The sequence below is a fragment of the Alosa alosa genome, chromosome 22, assembly GCF_017589495.1.
Source record: "Alosa alosa isolate M-15738 ecotype Scorff River chromosome 22, AALO_Geno_1.1, whole genome shotgun sequence".
Lineage (NCBI taxonomy): Eukaryota > Metazoa > Chordata > Actinopteri > Clupeiformes > Clupeidae > Alosa > Alosa alosa.
The window spans coordinates 60803-72695 of record NC_063210.1 but is presented as its reverse complement, the minus strand read 5'-3'; the positions used below and the strand labels follow the sequence as shown (position 1 = coordinate 72695).

General features: G+C 40.5%; 1 protein-coding gene across 2 annotated transcripts in view; it reads left to right on the top strand.

Annotated features, from left to right (window-relative positions):
- The first annotated feature begins 1773 nt into the window (after positions 1-1773).
- bub3 (BUB3 mitotic checkpoint protein) overlaps positions 1774-11893 on the top strand; it is a 54472-nt gene continuing 44352 nt past the window's right edge. The window contains exon 1 of one of the 2 annotated variants that reach the window (XM_048233307.1): positions 1774-2044. The gene's annotated coding sequence lies outside the window, so the exon portion shown is untranslated. The remainder of the gene's footprint in view (positions 2045-11893) is intronic. The other variant, XM_048233306.1, reaches the window with a different exon arrangement.

The window sequence follows — 11893 nt, the reverse complement described above, 5'->3', positions numbered from 1 at the left end:
AAGCTTCAGTGTCAGACTGCCATCACTACCTTTTTCTGTCCTGGACGTAAATAACTCATTTGCCGTATATGCCATATATACTCTGAATATTCTCCATAATTACCTGTATTTGAAAAAAGGTGTGGGAGCTCATAGCTAATATATATATATGGCGTGAAACTGTGTGTGTATATATATATATATACACAGTTGTGTTCATAAGTTTCATACGCTGTACATACACATGCTAAAGTTAAATAAAAAGAGGAATAAAAAATCATCTTTTGGAAATTGATCTTAATGCCTTAATGCCTTAATTTAAAAAAAATTAAACCAATTTGAATAATTTATCATAAATAAATAAATGTTCTTCAGAGGCTCATAAGTATACATACCCCTATGTTAAAATTCCCATAGAGGCAGGCAGATTTTTATTTTAAAGGCCAGTTATTTCATGGATCCAGGATACTATGCATCCTGATAAAGTCCCCTTGGCCCATTTAAGGAAATACCCCCACATCATCACCTTCACCATATCTCACAAATGGGGTACTTTCCATAAGATCATCTCTCAATGCAAATCAAACCAGCTATTAGGCTAACTGAAATAAAACCATGCAAATCTCTAGGTATTGTGAAGGATATGTGGTGTGGGGCTATTTTAATTCCAAAGGCCAAAGGGACTTTATCAGGATGGTTAGGAGGTTACAGTCTAAAAAGCGGATGGGATAGCTAACGTTAACATTACGGCTCCGCTTCAACCCTTTTTGCGATCACACTATTGAGCTACCACGTCACTCTTAATTAAGTTATAATTTTGCAACGCCAATCAAAGAGTATACCAGAGAATTTCTGCAAAACTTTATTACACATGTGAACATCTTTTCACAAGCTCTCAATATTAAAGACCCTATTTTGACTCCATAGAAAATCAAATCAATAAAGGTGTACACCAAGTTTGTTTTGTACTCCGGCTTCTGTCTGGCGTGAAACCGAGGCGTTCAAACGTCAGTCATACGTCAGTGACACGCCCCTGTGCAGGCGGGAACTGAACCAGAGCCGTCTCTGACTGAACTCCATTTTGCCCTCATAGACATCTTGCTAAGCATTAATTATCTTTGGTCAAACAGGAAACTGGGTTTCTTTTACCTAGCCACGTGCTGTATTACAGATTTTGACAAATTTGATGTATAGGCAGAGAATGTCTAATAAGGGGAGAACTGCCACTCTCGGAAAACTTCCGGTTTCTGAACTGGTTGCAGTTCCTTCTGTGGTTCCACATGAGGGCGCTCGTCCACGAGTGCAGAATGCATGGAGGTCTATGGAGCTTTACCCCTCAAAATCCACTTTTCTTGGGATATAATTTTTTTTCAAGTAATTTGAGTATTGCATTCGAAAGGGGAGGCAAAGAAAATACACTTGGTTAAGTATTATATATTTTAAAGTCACTTAATTGTTCTAAAAAGCCTTTCAAATGTGTCAATGATGTCATTCATTAGCACAATGCTAGCGTGTTATGTGCAACAACGACCCAACCTGTAAGAAATCAAAAGGACATAAGTACTCGTTCATTCAACTTTTGACCTATAACCCATGTTGAAGTTATACAAACTACAATCAAATCTGAGATTTGTCAACGACAATCAGGTGAAAGAGACAAATTTAGCCGTCTAGCTCCATTGACTCCCATTCATTCTGCACTCATGGCGATCGCCCCCAGTGGAACTCTGGTGGAACTGCATCCAAAATTCGGTACAATGGGACTTGATACGGAGTGGCAAGGCTCTCCGTAGACGGGCTCTGGTATAGGCTACTTACTTAGACAGCACACTAGGTGGCGATAAGATAACTCTACAAAGACATATCACTCACTTTAAATTAAAAGAAGAAGAAGCGGAAGAGGAAAGAGGACAGTGATGTAAAATCTTTGACCAATCCATTCATTTGAAAGTGAGAGAGCCCGCACGGAAGTGGTTTAAAACAAAACGATTGCGCCTTGGGATATCGTTTCTGGTCGAAGCTGTTGAAATAGTTTTTGTCCGCTACAGCAGCAATCTTTTGAACGGTAAGATGTCTGAGCTTCACTGCAGATCACATAGCTTCTATAATTTGTTGTACAGTTTGTGAACTGGGTTAATGTGTGTGTGTGTGACTAGTCAGGCACCAAATTAAGACAGCGAACAGTAACGTTGCCGCTGTCCTCACGGGCAGGTTAACGCTAAACTTATTGACAACTGTATGATCCTTACAAACTGGGGTTGTTGTTTTCAAGTTCGTAATTATTATAGTCTAAACTTCTCGTATAATTTGCGTTTCACACTAAATGGACATTTTGCTAGCAGGCATCCTTGGCAACGCTAACACAAGCGTTGCACTTCAACGCATAGTTAATTGTTACCGTTTGTCGCCCGTGTTTGTAGACCTGGGGAGACTGGCAGCTACTCCCATTCATTTTAATGGGCAACGGTATACTAATCCATTCACATCGGATGCATGGCGTGTGCATGGCAGCTGCGTTACCTTTCTGTTTTCTTTTCGGCGCCTACGTTAAAAGAGCCAAAGTCCCGCCCTTTCCGTTTACTCGCGTGAATACCATAGACAGTAAAGGTGAATATGGGGATTCGACCATAGATATTAGAAAGGTAGATACCTTATTGGGCTCGAGAATGTACGTAAATAGCGACGCCTTCTTTGTGGGGCCAGCAATCACTATAGGCCAATGGAGGAGCATGTGACTGACTGGAAATCAGAGAGGTGTCTGGGATTGCCTGCCAATGTTGGCCAAAGACAATAAAGGTGCCCCACATAGCAAAATTCAGTTGAATCAACGTTGAAATATGTTTTGGCAGTAATGTTGAAACTACATTGAAGGCTAACGTTGATCCGATGTTGAAAGTGTCCCCTCTACTTTCTAAATCAACATTGGATTTTCAATCATACTGACATTGAATCAATGGTGTTTCAACCATCACCTAAATAGGAATCTACATTTCAATTTCAGTTGATTTTAGGTTGAAATAATGTTACTGAATCTGTAATTGAAATACCTTGTGCTGAAGTTTCCATTCAACTTCAAGAATAATAATAAAAGAATAGGATTGAGAGAGGAGGAGGAAGAGGGTAAAACAAAATCCAAAAAACTAAGTGCCAGTATGTGGGGAATGATTCAGCATCCGGATGACTTGTGGGTAAAAACTATCCCTGTATCTGCTGGTACAGGTCTTTATGCTCTTGTATCGTCTGCCAGAAGGCAGGAGGGTGAAAAGACAATGGCTGGGATGACTGGGGTCAGAAACTATATGCTTGGTCTTTGTTCTGCTGCGCTGGCTGTAGAGGTCCTTGATGGATGGAACAGTAACGTTGCCGCTGTCCTCACGGGCAGGTTAACGCTAAACTTATTGACAACTGTATGATCCTTACAAACTGGGGTTGTTGTTTTCAAGTTCGTAATTATTATAGTCTAAACTTCTCGTATAATTTGCGTTTCACACTAAATGGACATTTTGCTAGCAGGCATCCTTGGCAACGCTAACACAAGCGTTGCACTTCAACGCATAGTTAATTGTTACCGTTTGTCGCCCGTGTTTGTAGACCTGGGGAGACTGGCAGCTACTCCCATTCATTTTAATGGGCAACGGTATACTAATCCATTCACATCGGATGCATGGCGTGTGCATGGCAGCTGCGTTACCTTTCTGTTTTCTTTTCGGCGCCTACGTTAAAAGAGCCAAAGTCCCGCCCTTTCCGTTTACTCGCGTGAATACCATAGACAGTAAAGGTGAATATGGGGATTCGACCATAGATATTAGAAAGGTAGATACCTTATTGGGCTCGAGAATGTACGTAAATAGCGACGCCTTCTTTGTGGGGCCAGCAATCACTATAGGCCAATGGAGGAGCATGTGACTGACTGGAAATCAGAGAGGTGTCTGGGATTGCCTGCCAATGTTGGCCAAAGACAATAAAGGTGCCCCACATAGCAAAATTCAGTTGAATCAACGTTGAAATATGTTTTGGCAGTAATGTTGAAACTACATTGAAGGCTAACGTTGATCCGATGTTGAAAGTGTCCCCTCTACTTTCTAAATCAACATTGGATTTTCAATCATACTGACATTGAATCAATGGTGTTTCAACCATCACCTAAATAGGAATCTACATTTCAATTTCAGTTGATTTTAGGTTGAAATAATGTTACTGAATCTGTAATTGAAATACCTTGTGCTGAAGTTTCCATTCAACTTCAAGAATAATAATAAAAGAATAGGATTGAGAATGATTCAGGATGGAAAAAACTATCCCTGGCTGGTAATTTTAGGGTAAAACAAAATCCAAAAAAAGTAAGTGCCAAACTTTGTTACACATGGGAATGATTCAGCATCCGGATATTTTGACTTGAAAATCAAATCAATAAAGGGTAAAAACTATCCCTGTATCTGCTGGTACAGGACATCTTGCTATGCTCTTTATCGCCTTTATGCCAGAAGGCAGGAGGGTGAAAAGACAATGGCTGGGATGACTGGGGTCAGAAACTATATGCTTGGTCTTTGTTCTGCTGCGCTGGCTGTAGAGGTCCTTGATGGATGGAACAGTAACGTTGCCGCTGTCCTCACGGGCAGGTTAACGCTAAACTTATTGACAACTGTATGATCCTTACAAACTGGGGTTGTTGTTTTCAAGTTCGTAATTATTATAGTCTAAACTTCTCGTATAATTTGCGTTTCACACTAAATGGACATTTTGCTAGCAGGCATCCTTGGCAACGCTAACACAAGCGTTGCACTTCAACGCATAGTTAATTACCGTTTGTCGCCCAGTCCTTGTAATGTGTTGTGCTGATCTGACAACTCTTTGTAGCGATTTTCGATCCTGGGCAGTGATGTTACCATACCATGTTGTTATGCCTCCAGTCAGAATGCTCTTTATTGTACAGTAAAAGTTGGTCAATATTTTGTAGTCCATGGCAAATTTCCGCAGACGGTGCAGAAATAAGAGCTGCTGTCTTTGTGACCACACCAATATGGTGTGTCCAGCTCAGATCCTCACTAAGGTTTATACCCAGGAATCTGAAGCTTTGGACTCTCCACAGCTGCACTCCCGATGTGAATGGGTGCAGAAACTTGATATCTAAATGATAAAAACAAAGGGCTGCAACCAGGTCTCCATGTGAAGATGACACTGGATGAGAAGCAGAGACAACACTCATCAGCACTCACGATGGAACTTTTTGCAGAGCAGACAGTACAACAAAGCAATTACTACTTATGCAAACAGCAATTTAGGAATGTCAAATCCACCTAGATCTAGTTTTTCTTTAATCCTCCGGTACGCCAAGGGGCGTAACATAGCCAATTTTTTTATCGGGGCAGCCGTGGCCCACTGGTTAGCACTTGTAACCGGAGGGTTGCCGGTTCGAGCCCCGACCAGTGGCCGACCGCGGCTGAAGTGCCCTTGAGCAAGGCACCTAACCCCTCACTGCTCCCCGAAAGCCGCTGTTGTAGCAGGCAGCTCACTGCACCGGGATTAGTGTGTGCTTCACCTCACTGTGTGCTGAGTGTGTTTCACTAATTCACGGATTGGGATAAATGCAGAGACCAAATTTCCCTCACGGGATCAAAAGAGTATGTGTGATATATATGTATGTGTGTGTGTGTGTGTGTGTGTGTATATATGTATATACACGTATGATGTCGCTGAAGGCCTGCTGTGTAAGTTTTCTGTCATAGCAATAATGTTATCTTCTTATCAATGCATTTTATGTCTAGCCTAACAGTCTTCTCTTTATAGAATAGTGTTGTAGCCTAACTGTAGTGTGAGTCCCAAAGGGAAAATGCAAAAATGAACCTTTTTGCACTTATAATCTATGGTCAACAACCATAAGAAAGGTCATACTAAGAGTAAAGAACATAATATTGGCCTAGCCTATTGATTATTTGTATGTGTTTAATTATTGACATGCTAAATTGACCTGATCCCAAACAGCTGTCTCAAAGTTATTGAGAAAATGTCATATATATTTTGTTAATGAAATTGTAACATTTTACAATAACAAATGATCATATGTCTGTTACAGAGTGTACATGTGTTAACTGGGAATGTCACTGTTTGCAGGTTTTCAATTTGCAATTTAATTATACATGCATCCATTTCCTACTGTGCCTTCAATTTTTGCCAATCATAATGATGACCATCAGCCCTTATTATCATCTAAGAGAAATTGTTTTGGACAGCAGAAGACAGAACTACAGTGTATCCAGACATGCAGCGCACATAATTTAAGGCTACATTTCCACATACAACAACTGTCAACAATCAGGAACAACTGATTGACAGTCACACAGTAAAGACCTCAGTAAAAAGGCCATTTGACCCTCCTGCGCCCCATCTCGATAGATACATCTACATGAAAGTTCTGAATATTGCCGGTATGATGCAACAGATATTGCACTTCTCACAATGACACATTAGATAGACTGTGCCATTCACCATTTTGATGACCTCTTGATTTGCTTTGTTTGTTCTCATCTCTTTTTTGAAAAAAAAAAAAAAAGAGTGAATGCCATATGCTATAGGGTCATTCCACGTAATTTCAACCAGGGCCTACGCACTTTGGTTTCAAGAAGTTCTGAAACAATTACATGGGCAAAATGCACCATGGTTGTAAGGCAGTGCGTGTAAAGTCTTATGCGGGCCTCACTGTAAAGTGCTATATCTGCTGTAGTTTGCCTGCTATATTCAGAACTTTCATGAAGCTGTATGGCTGGAGAAGGTGTGGAACTTTTTCAATGTAAGTGTGACTGTCAATCAGTTGTCCCTAACAGTATGTGTACATGTAACTTTTCATTAAATATTGTCTGCTGCCTGTGTGCATCCACTTTATTCTGTGTCCCCAGATTGCACAAAATAATTTATTGTAGGAGGCAATAAAGGGTAATCATTATCAGAAAAACATAAATTATTACATAAATCATTCATTTAAGGTGATTTGGGGTTCCTTACTGAAAACCTGCAAACAGTGACAGCTGTTTTCAACCAACACATCTACTCTCTGTGTCAAACATAATATGATCATTTGTTTTGGGAAAATATGTACACTGTCACAATTCAATTCCATTAACAGAATGTTTACACAATTCAAATAACTTTGAGACAGCTGTTCAGGATCAGGCAGGTTGTTGACCATGGGTTATAATATGCAGCTATATGTACAACAACAGACACATGGTACATTTTCCAATTTTGGGACTCAAGCAGTGACACAGCCTGTTATTAACTAATAGGCCTTCACATCAAAGAAAATAGACTTGGCCTCGACATGAAATTCATTAGCTAGATAATATTGCTATTGTTTATGCTATGTGACTGCTTATTTCATGCACACAGCCATTCAAAGCGAACAAGACATATCCTACCTTAGAAACAGAAAGGTCAAGTCCAAATTATGTTATGTTACTTATCTCACAAAAGATGCAGGTGCTGTAGCCAGTGTACAAACCTGTGTATTAACTGTAAAAAATGTGATTCAGCTCGTCTTGGATCCTGAAAAGGAGAAGAGAGAAAATCAATGTGCTGCAATACCCCCTGTAAACAGCTGTTGCAATAAAAACAGTTTCTGTTAAGTAGGGAAAGTTACATTTTGAGGCCTTGCTAAAGCACAAAGCGTTCTAGAAGTATGTTAGGCCATATTGGCTGCCAGCTGCGGATTTGAATAGAGCAGCCATAGACGGTATGAGAGCAGTACCATAACTCGGGTTTATAACTTTGTCAGTATCAAGAAAAATATCACTGGACCCACACTGTTTAGACCCATTAACACAGATTATGAGGACCTGTCATTATTACCACCTTAATTTCTCAGAATAAAATTTCTTAAATCTGCAGTAATTCGATTTGCACAGAACATATTAAAACTATAATGTCTGGTTTGTCATGTTTAATTTCAAACATACCCCCCAACCCAAACTTCTCCAAAGTTGTTTTTTGTGTGTGTGTGGCATTTAACTAGCCAGGCGGGCCATCCTATATCATTGAAATGTATAGTCTGGAATCGAGCCATTCACCTCGCTTAATCCAAGGGGCGGGCAGAGAATTGTCTTTCAAACTGCCTAGGCATGCAATAGGCCAGCGCCACGACCGGGTCGGCAAACGGCAAATACATCCTTCTTCGAAAGGAATGACTTAAGTGCATTGTGTTGCTCAACTTTCAAAGAAAAGCACAAGTCCAACTCCTCCAAAGTTGACGCCAACGCCGATTCAAACAACCGCTCTTTGTTCGCCATAGCCACCTTCCTTGTTGTTCACCGTCGCAGGACTGTCGTTATCCTGTTAAGCCCGCCTTAAGACTCTAACAAAATAGAGCGCTGTGATTGAATAACATCCACGGTGTTAGCCAATAGAAATTCCTATGGTTTGATACTAGACGTACAGGCTGAGCAAATTAATTTGCCGCCGCTAGGGTGCGTCTAGATTTCTAGGCTAGCATTTAACATTACCACAATTAATAGAGTGTGATAGCCACCTGGAAGTTTGTAGTTTTCAGCTTCCTCATGACATTATAGAAGAATATTGTGTAATAAAAAGCATTTTTTCTTAATTTATGCTATTTAGCCTATGATTATTTGTTATCCTGCAATCAAAAGCCACAACAAATTAGTGTTATGTCTTGCAATTAAATCAATTACTACTACATCTTAAATTCTATCACACAAAATGGAAGTTTTTGCATATAGCTGTTGCCCCAATACTGTTCCTCCAGAAGAAGACCTCCAGGAAAAGCAATGTATCGTAAAAAAACTAACTTGTTTTTTTCAGGGCAGGTGGTCAACTTTGCACAGAAAAATAAGGTTTTTACCATCGTAGTATTTGCGAAACAATGCGTAAAATTCCCGTAGATAATCATAATAGATGGATGGATAGATAGATAGATAGATAGATAGATAGATAGATAGATAGATAGATAGATAGATACTTTATTGATCCCCAAGGGGAAATTCAAGGTCTCGGTAGCATACAGACATCATACACAACATGCACTTACTTAATCATCTGATATCTCTGCGTCTGCAACGTCTCTCCTTTCGCTATCATATGCCATTTTCCGAGAAGGCTGCTGGTCGCGCTGCACTGGCGTTGCTAGGGAATACACACGTTGCTCGTTTGTTATGTTTGTGCAATGCATCATGGGTAACGTAGAGTGAAGTTGTGTTCAGGAGTAGCACGAGCAGCGAGTGAATGAGTCAACGGCATGCTTTTAAAAAAAAAATCTAAATAAAATCAATGCTAGTACTAATACATGAAATGATGGCAGATCTGAATAGCCTAGACTCAAACAATATATAATATGTGTGTGTGGCACTTACAATGACCAGAATAAATCCTTATGAATAAAGGTAGTGAAAATGCCCTAAAACAGCTTAGGGTTCTAAGGGTTAGTCGACCCTATCTTCAGTTAAAATGTTCAGAACTGCACCAAATTTTATGTGTGTGATTAACCTGACAGTCTCTGGAGTAGGGTTGGGTATCGTTTGAATTTGAACGATTCCGATTTCTTATTTCAATTCCGGTTTCTAACGATTCTCGATTCCGATTTTTTTTTTTTTAAGAGGCAGGGTCAAAAAAAGTTTAGGATATTTTAAATGAGCTAGCTAACCAACGGTCTTTCTCAGGGTATCTGCACATTTTCCAAGTGCAAATTTAAAGACTTTTAAGATCTTTTTAAGACATCTAAATGAAACTTAAGACTATACCACGGCAAAAAGATATATATGACTATTTATAGTTTTTTTTTCCTACTAATTTTAACCCCCACCCCATTTTGGATGTCTACAGAAGTTACCAAATATATTTTGGCGAAAGAAAAATAATTGTGTGTGTGAATTACCTTCAAAGCTATAAATGCCTAATTTTAGGGTCTGGGCTGCTTGCTTTTGAAGCTGGCTGTACATATTTGTATTTGCTTACTGCTGAGGCTGACTGTTCTTCACCTGTGTCTGTAGTAGCCTAGGCTACTTGCCAAAGACATGTGCACTTGACTGGATTCCCTTCAATATTTTTTTCAAAGTTACACTAAGGTATTTACATATTTTAATAAGCCTACTTTATATAATTTACTATGTGCATCTATTGTCCATGCAGCGCAGCAAATTAAAGTTAATCCACTACTTTACATTTTGCATACCAGTTGTATCTAAACCAACCAAAGCTTGACTGAAACTTTGTAAAACCATTGACTTGTTTTAAATTAATTAAGAGACAGGTCCTCCTCACATGATCCTGCTGAAAACTGCTGGTTTCATCTCAAGCACGCACATATTATGAACGCTTTTTTTTTTTTTTATGTAGCCAGCCGCACATTCAAAAAATATGCGGTTATAGTTCACAACTTTTGCGAAGTAGGCCTAGCCTTCTGGGAAACGCTGGCAAGCATGCTGGCAGATATTACAGGTAGGCTATTATAACTTAGATATTTTCTTCCCTAGGCTAGGCCAGCAACACACGCTGGAAAGATGCAAACAGATCAACTTAACATATAGCCTACACTATTTCCTCCTGATTGCGAAGCACTGCACATAATTTGACCAGCAGTCTTCGCGTCCATAGTTTGTGAAACGATGCTGCGTCCGAGCAACAATTTTAGATGCCAAGCGCAACTCCAAAAAGGAGAACAAATGAGCGTCCGGCTTGAGGCTGCACCGGACGCCGGACAGGGCTTTTAAAATCCATATGTCCGGCCTAAATTCAAACGTATGGCCAACCTATCGCTCTTTCTCCGGCTCATTCTACCGTAGGCTTCCTCATTCCTAGTAGGCTACCTGTATATCTCTCTGGCCTCAGCTACACCACAAAAACGTCAGGCATATTATTTTGTACATAGGCCTACTGTATTATTACCGTTTTCACACCTTTAACCACACCCGTGAAAAACATCTTCACTCTGCAACCACTACACTTCCTCCCGTAGCCTAATAGCCTAGTCACTTATACAATTGTGTTTTAAATACACAAAACTGGATTGAGACATCACTCGCTCTCTTGCACTCGCTGGCGGTCCCATACGCACATTTAATACCTCTCTTTCGAAAATTCAGTTGTATTTAAGACTATTTAAGGATCCGCAGGAACCCTGCTTTCTGAATGAAATAGTCTGACCTTCTCCATGAATTTTAATTCTATGAACTATGCGCTTCTTCGTTGGTGTTCAGCCGTTTCTTCTTCCGGTCGGCGGACTGGGAATCGAAAGTAGGAATCGAAATTTAAACTTTTGAACGATTCCGGGAAAATTGCAAAGATAGTCCCGGTTCCAACCAATACTCGATATTCGATACCCAAGCCTACTCTGGAGGTATGCCAAGTATGCCATTTTATCCATAGGGGGGTCAAAAATAAATAAAGTTATGTGTACATTTAGTGACTGTACACTCATTGGCCTGTAGATGGTGGTGTTTGGCCAAAGGTTGCTGGAAGAGGATATTGTCTCACATGCACTCTTTCTCGCAAACACACATGACATCAACACACACACACACACGCACGCACGCACGCACGCACGCACACACACACTCACATCCACAGGCACAGACACACGTATCCACATGCACGCACGCATGCACACGCACTCTTTCTCACAAACACACATGACATCAACACACGCATACACACACGCACGCACGCATGCACACACACTCACATCCACAGGCACAGACACACGTATCCACATACACGCACGCACGCATGCACACACACTCACATCCACAGACACACGTATCCACATCATACACAGATGCGCACACGCACACACACACACACGTATGCATGCACACATACACACACAGATAGACAGATAACACATACACACACACACACGCACGCATGCACACACGCTCACATCCACAGGCACACACACACACACACACAC